This window comes from Hyperolius riggenbachi, chromosome 1 (genome assembly GCF_040937935.1).
Source record: "Hyperolius riggenbachi isolate aHypRig1 chromosome 1, aHypRig1.pri, whole genome shotgun sequence".
In the NCBI taxonomy this organism is placed as follows: Eukaryota; Metazoa; Chordata; class Amphibia; order Anura; family Hyperoliidae; genus Hyperolius; species Hyperolius riggenbachi.
The window spans coordinates 650358007-650371057 of NC_090646.1; the positions used below are offsets into that span (position 1 = coordinate 650358007).

Below are 13051 nucleotides of genomic sequence, written 5' to 3' on the forward strand. Positions count from 1 at the left end.
CGTCTCACTCCCCTCCCCCAAGCCCCTCCCTCTCTCCTTCCATATGCAGAGTACTAATGAGACAGCGGTGGTTGGATAGTGTAATGGTTAAGGGCTCCGCCTCTGACACAGGAGAACAGGGTTCGAATCTAAGCTGTGCCTGTTCAGTAAGCCAGCGCCTAGCTACTTATTAATAAAGTTCCTCTAGCCACTTGATACTTGGGGGTACCTCTAGTACCCTACTTACTACGGAGGCTACCTCTGGCTACCTAATACTAAGGTGCATTTTTAGCTACCTATGGCAGGCAAAGGAAGTAAGGCAAAAGTGACAGCTGGGACAGCCAGCATACTTGCGGTGCAGTTTGGTGGGGGGTTGCAGGTTCATGGAGGGCAACGTCTAAGGTGCCAGGACATCTGTGCCTATAGGCTCCTGTGAGGTAAATCTGGGCCTGCCAACAAGCGACGCTGAACTGCCCACAAGCATGCATATCAGTCTCCTATCTGAAAGAGGCCTAAAAAGTTTCCCTTTTTCATATAAGAAAGTTAAAACATATGCAATGCACTTTGCCTTCAGCTGTCAAGTCAAAAAGCATTCGGGTTTTACTTACTGTCTTTGTTTTGTTTTTCTGCAGGTGTCGGACGAAATAAAGGTAAGGCATTCTGGAGTTAACTTACACAAAACAAAAACAAAGAAACTTGGCGTGAGTGGATAAATATTCATGCCCCTGACCTCTCTGACTAGATGATCACCTGATCATGGATAGTCACTTTGAGTGATGGTCAAGCCTCGGCAGGCTGCACCCCCTGCCCCAACTCCTCCTCCTGTCTTCTCCCTCTTATCTTTCTGCTTCTTTCCTTCCTAGGAGGAACTCCAGTGAAAACAACATAATGAAAAAAGTGCTTAATTTTTACAATAATTATGTATAAATGATTTAGTCAGTGTTTGCCCATTGTAAAATCTTTCCTCTCCCTGATTTACATTCTGACATCTATCACATGGATTTTTACTGCTGGCGGCTGTGATAAGAGATGATGCAGTTTTGTCAGGTGGAAACAGCTGTTATTTCCCACAATGCAGCAAGGCTTACAGACAGGAAACTGTCAGGCCCTGGTCTTGTCATCACACTGTGGGAGGGGTTTCACCACAATATCAGCCATTCAGACTCCCCCCTGATGATCTATTATATAAAAGGAAAACCTTTCTCATGGGAAAGGGGGTATCAGCTACTGATTGGGATGAAGTTCAATCATTGGTTACGTTTTCTCTTTAAATATTTCCCAGCAAGCCATGGTGAACCAGAACTCCTTGGCGTGTGTAAGGGGCTTACAGACCAAAAAGCCCTCTTACTAAAATGCTATGGAAAACAAAAGTTTGCCTTCTTAAAATAGTAGGTATTTGCAGTTGTTTGGTGAGCATATGATGTCTCCCAGACTCCCACAATGCATCACTGCTGAATATGCAAATCATCCTTTGTTGTCCCTGTAAGCTAGCCACACCTCCAGAACCGCTGGAATGCAATGATGTGTCAGCTTGTTATAAGAATTAAGGATGGAGCGATCCATCACATATATTGTTATCCACCAGCCACCAATGGGATAACAATATATGTGATGGAGCGCTCCCTCCTGTTTCTGATTGTTTTTAAAATTTTAATTGGGTAACTAGGTTGCTTTCCCACTTATATATTGTACAATAAAGTTTTTCATATGCACATGCAGGGCCACTGGGCTTTAATTCTTATCACTAATTTCCTTAACAGGTAGGCCCTGGTGCAATACTATTTTGAGTCTGCTCGCAATCCTTACATTACCGTGTCAGCTTGTTAGTTGTACAGTCTTCCCCTCCTATGTTCCCTCTCTTTCTTCTTCTTTCCTTCCAATGCCTTCCTTTCTTGATACTTACAGCAGATCCTCTTTATTATGTGAAGTATTCTTTTCTAATAGAGCAATCAGTATTGCAATATATGCGCCTCTCTAGTGTGTCATTGTTTATAACGCTGTATCCCATTATTTGTGACTAGTGTACTGCAAAGTTTACCTTGTAAATTACCGTATTTCGCGCCATATAAGACGCTCCGAAATATAAGACGCACCCAGGTTTAGAGGGCAAAAACCAGGGGAAAAAAAATATACATACTAAACCTGGTGCGTCCATATTTCAGGATTGTCTTGTACATGTTCTAGCCCAAATGGTGTCCTCATGTATCCCCATGTGTCCTGATGTGTGCTCCTGTATAACCCATGTCTGCCCCATGTGTGTCCAGCATGTCTGCCCCATGTGTGCCCAGCGTGTCTACCCCATGTGTGCCCAGCGTGTCTGCCCCATGTGTGTCCAATATGCCCCACTCCAATATGCCCCCCCCCCCCCCCATGTGTCTCCTGGTCCTCCGTGCTGCAGTGCATAGCCGCAACTTACCTAATCAATGCTCCCGCGGCGATGTCAGACCTCTGCGCTACCCCCCGCTAGCCTCCTCTCCCTCCCCCTCATCTTTCCTGCCCCCCCCCCCTGTTCAGTAATGTATAGCGGCAGCTTACCTTCCAAGCGCCCGCGGTGGATGCAGACATCGGTCTCCACGCTACTTCTCGCTCTTGTGTCCGGCTTGTACTGATGATGTCAGTACAAGCCGGACACAAGAGCGGGAAGTAGCGTGGAGACCGATGTCTGCATCCATTGCGGGCGCTTGGAAGGTAAGCTGCCACTATACATTACTGAACAGGGGGGGGCCAGGAAAGACGAGGGGGAGGGAGAGGAGGCTAGCGGGGGGTAGCGCAGAGGTCTCCCGCTATACATTACTGCACAGGGGGGGACCAGGAGACGCAAGGGGGAAGCGGACAAAAAGGCAGGGAATTCCCAACATGGCAGCGGGTCGGCGCTTCGTATCGGCGGGCGTTCGGAAGTTGGGAATTCCCTGCCTTTGCCGTATAAGACGCAGGGAATTTTTCTCCCCATTTTTGGGGGAGAAAAAGTGCGTCTTATACGGCGACAAATACGGTAGTACTTGTACTAAGATCAAACAGAGGGGAGAGGAATTCCCTGTTTAACCTGCCCGCCAGGGGAATTCCTCCAGGGTTTCCAGAGCTGCCACTGGGCAGCTATCTCTCCCTGGCCGCGCCACCTGACGCTCCCCCGCCTCCCTGCACGCTGTCTCTCTCTGCAGCGTCGTGACCTATAGGTCGTGAAAGTGGGCCACTGCGGACCACAGGAGCGCCGGTTTTGCAGCTACCCGATCCGCTCAGCCCTGCAGATCAGGTAGCCTACTTTTTTTTTTTTTTTTGAGCCCACCTCGGGCTCTCTTTAAAGTATATTTTGCAAAAGTAAAGTTACATTTTAAAATCGAGAAATGAAAAGAGGTTTGTGCAACACCAGATTATGTCCACTAGATGTCTCCCTAAGCACATAAATTGAACACAAATGGATTATCAGGTTTTAAAGGGAACCTGAAGCTAGAGGTACAGTACTGTATATTGAGGCTGTCGTATTTATAAACAATACCAGTTGCCTGGCATCCTGCTGATATTTCAGGCTAGGTGCACACATAGCAGAAATTCTATCGTTGCGTAAAACTCAGCGTGTTATGCACCAATGTAACTCAATGGGCCGCATAAAAAATGCATGGGTATGCATTTGTACTTTTGTTGCATATTATGCATGGACGCATCAAAAACGCACATAATGAAAGTCGATGGAAACGCAACGTATTGTGTTCTGTATGTGTTTTTGATGCATTTTTTGAATGTGTTTTTTTAAAAAAAAATAAAGATTTCTGATGTATTTCCTATTCTTGTTGTCTTCCTAGTGATTTGCAGGTACTTTTCCGTTAGCCGGGCGCATCCACTAGGTGGCGATAAAACTCCACCAGAATTACATCTTTCCCTACTATCCATGGCGGCCTGGAGGGGGAATAGTAATTAACGCCACCTAGTGGATGCAACCGGCTAACGGAAAAGTACCGATCTGCATAAATTAAATATAAAAATGCATACAACAGGTATGCATTTTATATATGCGAAGCGCAAATGGATTAAAACGCACACAAAATGCTTGAAAAACGCATCTACGTACAAAAAAATCTACAAATGCAGCAAAAACGCACCCAACATAAAATGAAAACGGCATAAAAGGCAGCCTTTGACGTTATGTTATGTGTGCACCGAGCCTCAAGCATTAGTATTGTTCAAATCATACACCTGAAACAAGCATGCAGCTAATCTCGTCAGAAACATCTGATCTGTGTGCTTGTTGAGTGTCTATGGCTAAAACGAGGCAGAGGATCAGGAAGTTTAAAATCAAATAATTTTTTTGAATGCTCTTTGGCTTCCCCCACCTACGGTTCTGCTTTATCAGTCTGGGGCACATTTCAAATCACCTATACAGGATCTTCTAAAAAAATCAGCATATTGTGATAAAGTTCATTATTTTCTGTAATGTACTGATAAACATTAGACTTTCATATATTTTAGATTCAAATACATACAACTGAAGTAGTTCAAGCCTTTTATTGTTTTTCTTATTGATGATTTTGGCATACACCTCATGAAAACCCAAAACTCCTATCTCAAAAAATTAGCATATTTCATCCGACCAATAAAAGAAAAGTGTTTTTAAAACAAAAAAAGTCAACCTTCAAATAATTATGTTCAGTTATGCACTCAATACTTGGTCGGGAATCCTTTTGCAGAAATGACTGCTTCAATGCGGCGTGGCATGGAGGCAATCAGCCTATGGCACTGCTCAGGTGTTATGGAGGCCCAGGATGCTTCGATAGCGGCCTTAAGCTCATCCAGAGTGTTGGGTCTTGCGTCTCTCAACTTTCTCCTCACAATATCCCACAGATTCTCTATGGGGTTCAGGTCAGGAGAGTTGGCAGGCCAATTGAGCACAGTAATACCATGGTCAGTAAACCATTTACCAGTGGTTTTGGCACTGTGAGCAGGTGCCAGGTGGTGCTGAAAAATGAAATCTTCATCTCCATAAAGCTTTTCAGCAGATGGAAGCATGAAGTGCTCCAAAATATCCTGATAGCTAGCTGCACTGACCCTGCCCTTGAAAAAACACAGTGGACCAACACCAGCAGCTGACATGGCACCCCAGACCATCACTGACTGTGGGTACTTGACACTGGACTTAAGGCATTTTGGCATTTCCCTCTCCCCAGTCTTCCTCCAGACTCTGGCACCTTGATTTCCGAATGACATGTAAAAGTTGCTTTCATCCGAAAAAAGTACTTTGGACCACTGAGCAACAGTCCAGTGCTGCTTCTCTGTAGCCCAGGTCAGGCGCTTCTGCCGCTATTTCTGGTTCAAAAGTGGGTTCATGCTTCCATCTACTGAAAAGCTTTATGGAGATAAAGATTTCATTTTTCAGCATGACCTGGCACCTGCTCACAGTGCCAAAACCACTGGTAAATGGTTTACTGACTGTAAGGAAACGCGGAAAATCAGCCGCCTCTACTCAGCGTGAGGCGGCTGTTTCCATGGAGGGCATGGCGGAACGCGGAAAAACCGCTGCGTCTGACGCGGCGGTTAGCACGCATAGCCCTGTTACTGACACTTTGACCCAGCACGGAGAGGCCGCCGCCGGTGCAGATAGCGGTGCGACCAACCCCGCGCATGGGTCAGCGGAGACATTGCAAAGCAGTACTAGTGTGGCTGGGACTGATAGTCCACCTAGGTTCAGAATGACGCGCGTGCGCGCGGAGAGGCAGAACTTTTATGGCAGTCGGAGAAGGGTCAGCTGACCAGGCCGGTCAGCTGACAATTACAGCAACTTTCATTGGTCCAGCACTTAAGGGAGGTGCTGGAGAGCACTGGTGTATATATACTGGGTGCTGGTCATTCTCTGGTTGTCTGGCGTTGCGATCACAACGTGGTAGCACTCAGACCTTGTTCGTATCTGTGTTCTAGCATAGTTAACAAAGGTGTTGACATCAAGGCGTTCACACCTTAGCGTTAGGAATATTACCTGTATTATTTGTTATGACCTTCTGCCTGCCTGACTATTCTCCTGAACTCTGATCCTGTACCTTGCTATTTCTGATATCCTGTTGCCAAACTCTGCTCGTTCCTGGACTCTGTATTGGCCTTCTGACTCTGTACCTCGCTACTCTGATACCCGTTGCCAAACCCTGCCTGTCTATTGGATTACGTATCCGTCTTCTGAATCTGTACCTTGTCTGTCTGTGTGTTTACGACCTGGCTTGTCCGACCTCGAGAACTGGCCTTACTGTTAGAGGCAGTTCCCAGACCTGTTAGTGACACCCCCTCATTGGTGTCACTCACACTCTGTCCTTCCTGCTCTTAGCCTAGCTCCTCCCCCGGGAGAGTCTAGGTCTACGAAAGGAAGATACTTCTGTGCAGTACTCCTTACTGCTCCTGTACCTCCTCCTGAGGTGCAGTACTCAAAGTATTATTGTTGCACTTAACACTCTCATCTCTCAGGTGTCCAGAGGCTAGTAGATATATCTGATTATCGGTGATACTGCAGATCATAAATAATCGGGTATATTCTGTATTCTCGGTGATACTGCAGTTCACCGGTAATCAGACCCTCTCTGTGTTACACCGATCGTTACACTGACCATGGTATTACTGTGCTCAATTGGCCTGCCAACTCTCCTGACCTGAACCCCATAGAGAATCTGTGGGATATTGTGAAGAGAAAGTTGAGAGACGCAAGACCCAGCACTCTGGATGAGCTTAACCTTTTCGGGACCGGCCACCTACCCCCCCTTAAGGACCAGGCGTTTTGCGCGGGAAGCGGGTGCGCGCGTTTGGGGGGGTCAGGCGGCCGGATCCCGTGTGTGGCTGGCTAGAGTGGTGTCCCCCATGGTGGCCTGTGCCTCCCCCTTCTGCCCGCAGCCTTCACTTACCTTCCAGGCTCCAGCGATGAGCCGCACGGGACCCTCTTCTCCGGCCGGCATCTCCGTTCTGTCTGAAGATCAGTTCCGGGTCGCGGCTTGATGACGTCATCAAGCCGGGACCCGGCGCTGACGTCAGACGGTGCGGAGATGCCGGCCAGAGCGGAGGGGGGTGCCGATCGTCGCTGGAACGGCAGGGAGGTGAGTGGATCCTCTTCTTTTCCCCCCTGTCGCCGCAGCTGTCAAACTGATCACTACGATCCGACGGCAATCGTAGTGATCACGTGATCAGCAGCCATACGCGATGGCTGCTGATCACTCGGGGGAGATGTCGGCTGTCATATGACAGCTTAATCTCCCCCTCCGGGTGCGCACGATCGCGTCGGGAGCGGAAATTGCGGGCCGGCGTAGATCCTACGCCGCATCAGGCTAGAACAGCCACAAGTGCGGCGTAGGATCTCATTAACATGGTCCCGAAAAGGTTAAGGCCGCTATCGAAGCATCCTGGGCCTCCATAACACCTGAGCAGTGCCACAGGCTGATTGCCTCCATGCCACGCCGCATTGAAGCAGTCATTTCTGCAAAAGGATTCCCGACCAAGTATTGAGTGCATAACTGAACATAATTATTTGAAGGTTGACTTTTTTTGTTTTAAAATACTTTTCTTTTATTGGTCGAATGAAATATGCTAATTTTTTGAGATAGGAAATTTGGGTTTTCATGAGCTGTATGTCAAAATCCCCAACCCTGTCCTCAAGGCCCACCAACAGTACATGTTTTGCTGCCCACCCAGCTAAGCTGCACTACACCCAGGGAAGGAACACACTAGGAAGAATCACTTATTCCCATAGCACATAGTGGAAAACGCATATGCGATTCTGCCTAGTGTGTTCCTACGCTAACCCTTCAGCTCTCACCTGATTCTGCTGCCGTCCTCCTCTTCCCCTATATCCTGTCCTGCTTCCCCACCCATCTCTCTTCTGCTGCATCTTCCTATGTTGCGGTACACTGCGTCCGCCTGCCGATACACAGCTTCACACTTTCTTCTTGGTCGGCTCCATACTTTCACATTAGTGTTTCCCCCATACTGCATGACCCCAGCGGCACACAACATGTGTGTCCCTGGCGCAGGCAGTATGGGGGAAACTAATGCAAAAGTACAGAGTCTACCGGTAAGAAGGGCCAGAGCTGTGTAGCGGCAGGTGGCCGCAGTGTACCATGATATCGTAAGATGCAGGAGGAAAAGAGGAATAAGTGAAGAATCAAGACCAAAGCGAGGGGGAGATGAGTGTGGCGGTAGGATGCAGTAAGTGCTTCCATGCGCACTCTCCATCACATTTTACCATATCTTTAGGATATAAGACACATCCACTTTCCTCCCCATTTTTGTGGAAGAAAAAGTGCATCTTACATATTAAAAAATATGGTGCATCCCTGCCTCTGTGGCTAAAAGACTTTCTAACAAACAGGACTCGGGTTGTCAAGCTCAACACCTTCGAGTCACCAACACAGGTGCCGACCCCCTCACCCCCCAAGGGTGTGTCCTGCCCCAATTCTGTTGTCTCTGTACACAAACTACTGCAGCTCAATGAACAACTCTGTCAAGGTCATCAAGCTTGCGGACAACACCATCCTTGACCTTGTAGACGATAATGATGAACATGCTTATCGCCTGGAGATAGAGAATATCTGAAAGTGGTGCAAGGTAAATAAGCTTGTCCTAAACACAGGCAAAACCACAAAACTGATCATCGACTTCAGAAAAAGCTCCCTGAACCCCCCGGTCCTCATCGAAGGCTCATAGGTTGCCAGAGTCCCGTACGCCATCTTCCTGGGCACCACTGTCTTTAGTGACCCATAGTGGGAGGAAAATGCCACCAAAACCCAGAAGAAATCCCAACTATGTCTATTCTTCCTGTGCTAATTGAAGAAATTCGGAATGTCGCAAGATCTTATGACCTGCTTCTACTCTGCTACCATCGAGTCAATTCTATGCTCTTCCATCATTGTATAGTACTCGGGGGGCCTCCACAATCGACAAGTACAAACCACAGAAAGTCATATATGAAACAGAAAAGAGGATCGGCACCACCCATCCACCACTCGACCTTCAATGCTCCTCCAAACTGCATTACAGGGCCGTCAGGACAACAAAAGACCCCTCTCACCCCAGCAAATGCCCCACAAAGCTCCGAAAGCTCTCACTCTTCTCCTTCAATGTGGGGGTGACATCATTGCGATGGGCGCGCCGTTTGTATTGACTGGTTTGTTGAACTGTATGTAACCCGGGGACTAGCTTTGTAAGCATTTAACTTGTAGGGCCCATGTTTTCACAGGTTTTCCTTAAATGAATCATTAGCCAAAGTATAAAAAATCTTATTTGCTTATCCGGGGCTTTCTCCAGTCCCTTGCAGCGTACTGTCCCACGCTGGCAGCTCCGATGTCCGCCGCCGGCCCGGGATCGCCGCACGGTGCAGAGAATGTGTGGAACTGTGCCTGCGTGGAGCGCCGTTGTCAATCAAACCCACGTTGTACGTGGCATACTACGCAAGTGCAGTAGTTCAGCGCCCGCGCAGTAGAGGATGCCTGACGAGACACCGTGCGGGGACCCCGGGCCGGTGGCGGAGAGCAGAGGTGCGCGTGAGACATGTCAGCTGCAAGGGGCTGGAGAAAGCTCCAGGTAAATAAATCAGTTTTTTTATACTTTGGCTGATAATTCCTTTAAAGTGAACCTAAAATCAAGAAGGAAGGGATTAATACATATCTGGGGCTTCCTTCAGCCCCTTCAGGCTGATGGGTCCCTGAAATGTTGGAATTTGGGGCATAGTGCACATGTGCCCCCTTCATGTGCTCCAGTTGCCAGGAGCATATTGCGCCTGCGCATTACTACTGCACAGGTGCGGAACGCAACTGGGCTGCATTTGCGGCTAGACTGCACCTGCACAGACTGGCCAAATTACCGGGACCCATTGCAGAGAATCCAGGACTGAGGTGGATGGTGAGGGACTGATCAGCCTGGACGGAGCTGGAAGAAGCCCCAGGTATGTATACATTTCTTTTTTCCATTAATCTCAGGTACCCTTTAAATAGTACATTTATTGTAAAATATTTACTTGCACAAAGCCACAAAAAACATTGGCTCAATATATAATAATAATACAGTAGGTTCTTGCTATAGTGCACCTGCATGGATATACAGTTCTGGGATAGTAACGTTCTGATATACAGGTAGTAAACTACTTGCCAGGTCCCTTGATGTTTACTATAAAGGGATTTTACTGTAGTCATATCTAAGAGAGAGTTACACCTAGTTGGGACAGATGGGTGTGGATTGAGGATCCAGGAAGGCGGTGTTGCCAGGATAGCTTCCCCTTGTCGCTGTGCAGAGAAGCACATAGGCTGGTGATCAGGCCAGCAGTGCTCACTTCATGTGATATCAGCCCACACACCTGTCACTGAGATAAGGTGACACGGAGAACAGGAGACAAAGTCCACTCCACATATCCATTACTGGCAGGATATTCCTGCAGTCCCTGAAAAACAGATGGAGCTACTACAGTTCACTGCAAACACTGTCGGATAGGTTCCTGATTACTACCACTAACTAAACACAATCACTGGCAATAACCAATTCATCTAAAAGGCAATCCCGTGATAAGGAGGTTTTGCTTAATTACATAGTATTATCACTTTGATTATTAAAGTGTCATAAACCTGTATTAACGCTAGGCTATCTTTTTGTGATTTCATGTTATTAAATACTTGGCAGCCTTTGAAAACATTATACAGGTTATCATCTTAGGATTGTTCTGACTTCAGTGCAGTTTTCTTTCTTCTAAATATTTTTTGTACAGCGTGAGACTCAGGCCTCTGTAGGAAATTGTGCCCCGCCCCTTCCTGCCTCACTGAACTTCTCTCATTGGCCAACAATCACCATATATAGTCATGTGATATAGGCGACAGTATCAACGGGTACTAGTCTTTAATTTAAAGAGGAACTCCAGTGAAAATAATGTAATAAAAAAAAGTGCTTCATTTTTACAATAATTATGTATAAATGATTTAGTCAGTGTTTGCCTATTGTTAAATATTTTAAATCCCTGATTTACATTCTGACATTTAATACATGGTGACATTTTTACTGTTGGCAGGTGATGTAGCTGCTGCTTGTTTTTTTGGCAGACAGGAAAGTGCCAGGAGTACCACGGTACTCACAGTTTCCTGTGGGAGGGGTTTCACCACAATATCAGCCATACAGCGCCCCCTGATGGTATGTTTGTGAAAAGGAATAGATTTCTCATGTAAAAGGGGGTATCCACTACTGATTGGGATAAAGTTCAATTCTTGGTTGGAGTTTCTTTTTAAGAGGAACTGTACTAAATACACAAGGGGGAACTCTAGCCCTCATACATTAAAGGATACTTTAGCGATTAAAATATATTTTTAAAAAAATTACGCCTACTGTGTGTGTGGGGAGTTGTTTACCGAAGTACTCCTGGGTCGCGGCTTGGCTACCTATTGGAGGAAGCAAACAGAGGCGGGGAGCAGCGTGGGGAAGTGCGTTATCAGGGGGAGATGCTATGAGGCTGACTGACAGCCTCACATAAATAACTCCAGCTAGTGACAAGCAGATTGTCGCTAGGCTGGCGATCTTTTAAGGGGGGGGGTGCTGGCAGCAGCGGTTCAGTGACCCAGAGGCGTGTCATTGTGCACACGACATGCCTCTGGGTCTTATTAGGATTATAATATGCCACCTCGCGTTCTCTTTAAGAAGGTAAGAACTATATACTCCTAGATACACTAACCTATTATTAGTTTCAAGAGAGGTAAGATACCTCTCGGTTTATAAGATCAACAGCTTTATTAGCCTATCTTTTATGCATCTATAATGTGTAGTGCGTGTGCATAGAGAAGCTTCTTGCTAGCACCCATGGGCACCTCTTTTCCTGAATTAACACCAAGTAAGTAAGTGTTGAAAAGGTAACTATATTTATACCCACAGTGGACCAACATAGACCTCCCCAGGGCATAAACAAACATTTTTCAAAATCAGGAAAATTAGATGCGTATCGTGGGTTGAAAGCATACAGCCTCACCACCACTAAGAGGGGCAATTTCCTGCACCCTACCTGTCATTGTATGCCTTAGTTACTAGGGTGTTGCAAGGCACACAGCAAATAATAGCAAACAGGAAATTAGAACTAAAGTAATTTGCAACTCAAATGGTTAGTGGGAATTCACACTACTGGAGTACCCTTAAAGAGAACCAGAGAGGAGAAAAGTAAAGCTTTTATACATACCTGGGGCTTCCTCCAGCCCCATACGCACGGATCGCACCCACGCCGCCGTCCTCCGCTGCCTGGATCAGCCGATACCGGGTCCCGTCATTACCGCCAGTCGGCCGGCGGATGCGGCCAATTCTCCGCATCACAGAGGCTCTATCCGTACATTTACGCTTGCGGCTGCCTACTGCGCAGCCGCATGCGTACGGGTATGGAGGGAGCCCCTGTGATGCGGACAATTGGCCGCGTCCGCCGAAAGTGACGGGACCCGGTAGCGGCGATAGAGGAAGCGGAGGATGGCCGTGTGGGAGCGATCCAGGCTTATGGGGCTGGAAGAAACCCCAGGTATGTATAAAAGCCTTTTTCTTTTTTCACCCTCCATTCCTCTGGTTCCCTTTAAGTACACAGTGTTTCCCAACCCTGTCCTCAGGGCCAACCAACAGTACATGTTTTGTGGAAATCCGCAGAGGTAGTTACCGTAATCAGCTCTGCTGAGGCACTAATTACTTCACCTGTGAATGTTTGTGGTTTTCTGAAAAACACGTACTGTTGGTGGGCCTTGAGGACAGGCTTGGGGAACTCTGCTTTTAGAGGATATGTGCACAGTAGTTTAGCTATGGTCAGTCCTGCAAAACACAGTTTGTGTCCATTAGTAGTATGAAACTCAACTCCCTTTCACTGTGCAAGCCTACAACTTTGCTTCAGGTCGAATCAGCCTACTGTGAGGTATGAGAGCGCTGTACCGGAAGTGACATCACTGCTCGCTTTCTGTATACGGTGCATCTGCTCACTCTATCACTTTGAGCCCCAGCCACTGCTGATCTGAGGTCTAAATATGCCGCAAGGAAGCATGGGGAGAGGAGGGCTAACAGCAGGAGACAGTATACACTGCAAGATCAACTCGTAAGTGGATGTGGACCTGCAGGCAGATAG

The 13051-nt window shown here is 47.2% G+C and overlaps 1 protein-coding gene across 2 annotated transcripts in view; it reads left to right on the forward strand.

Moving 5' to 3' along the window:
- Nucleotides 1–13051, forward strand: part of LOC137531647 (phospholipid-transporting ATPase ID-like) — a 240948-nt gene that overhangs the window by 17023 nt on the left and 210874 nt on the right. For both annotated transcript variants that reach the window (XM_068251600.1, XM_068251614.1), the window contains exon 2: nt 612–629. The gene's annotated coding sequence lies outside the window, so the exon portion shown is untranslated. The remainder of the gene's footprint in view (nt 1–611; nt 630–13051) is intronic.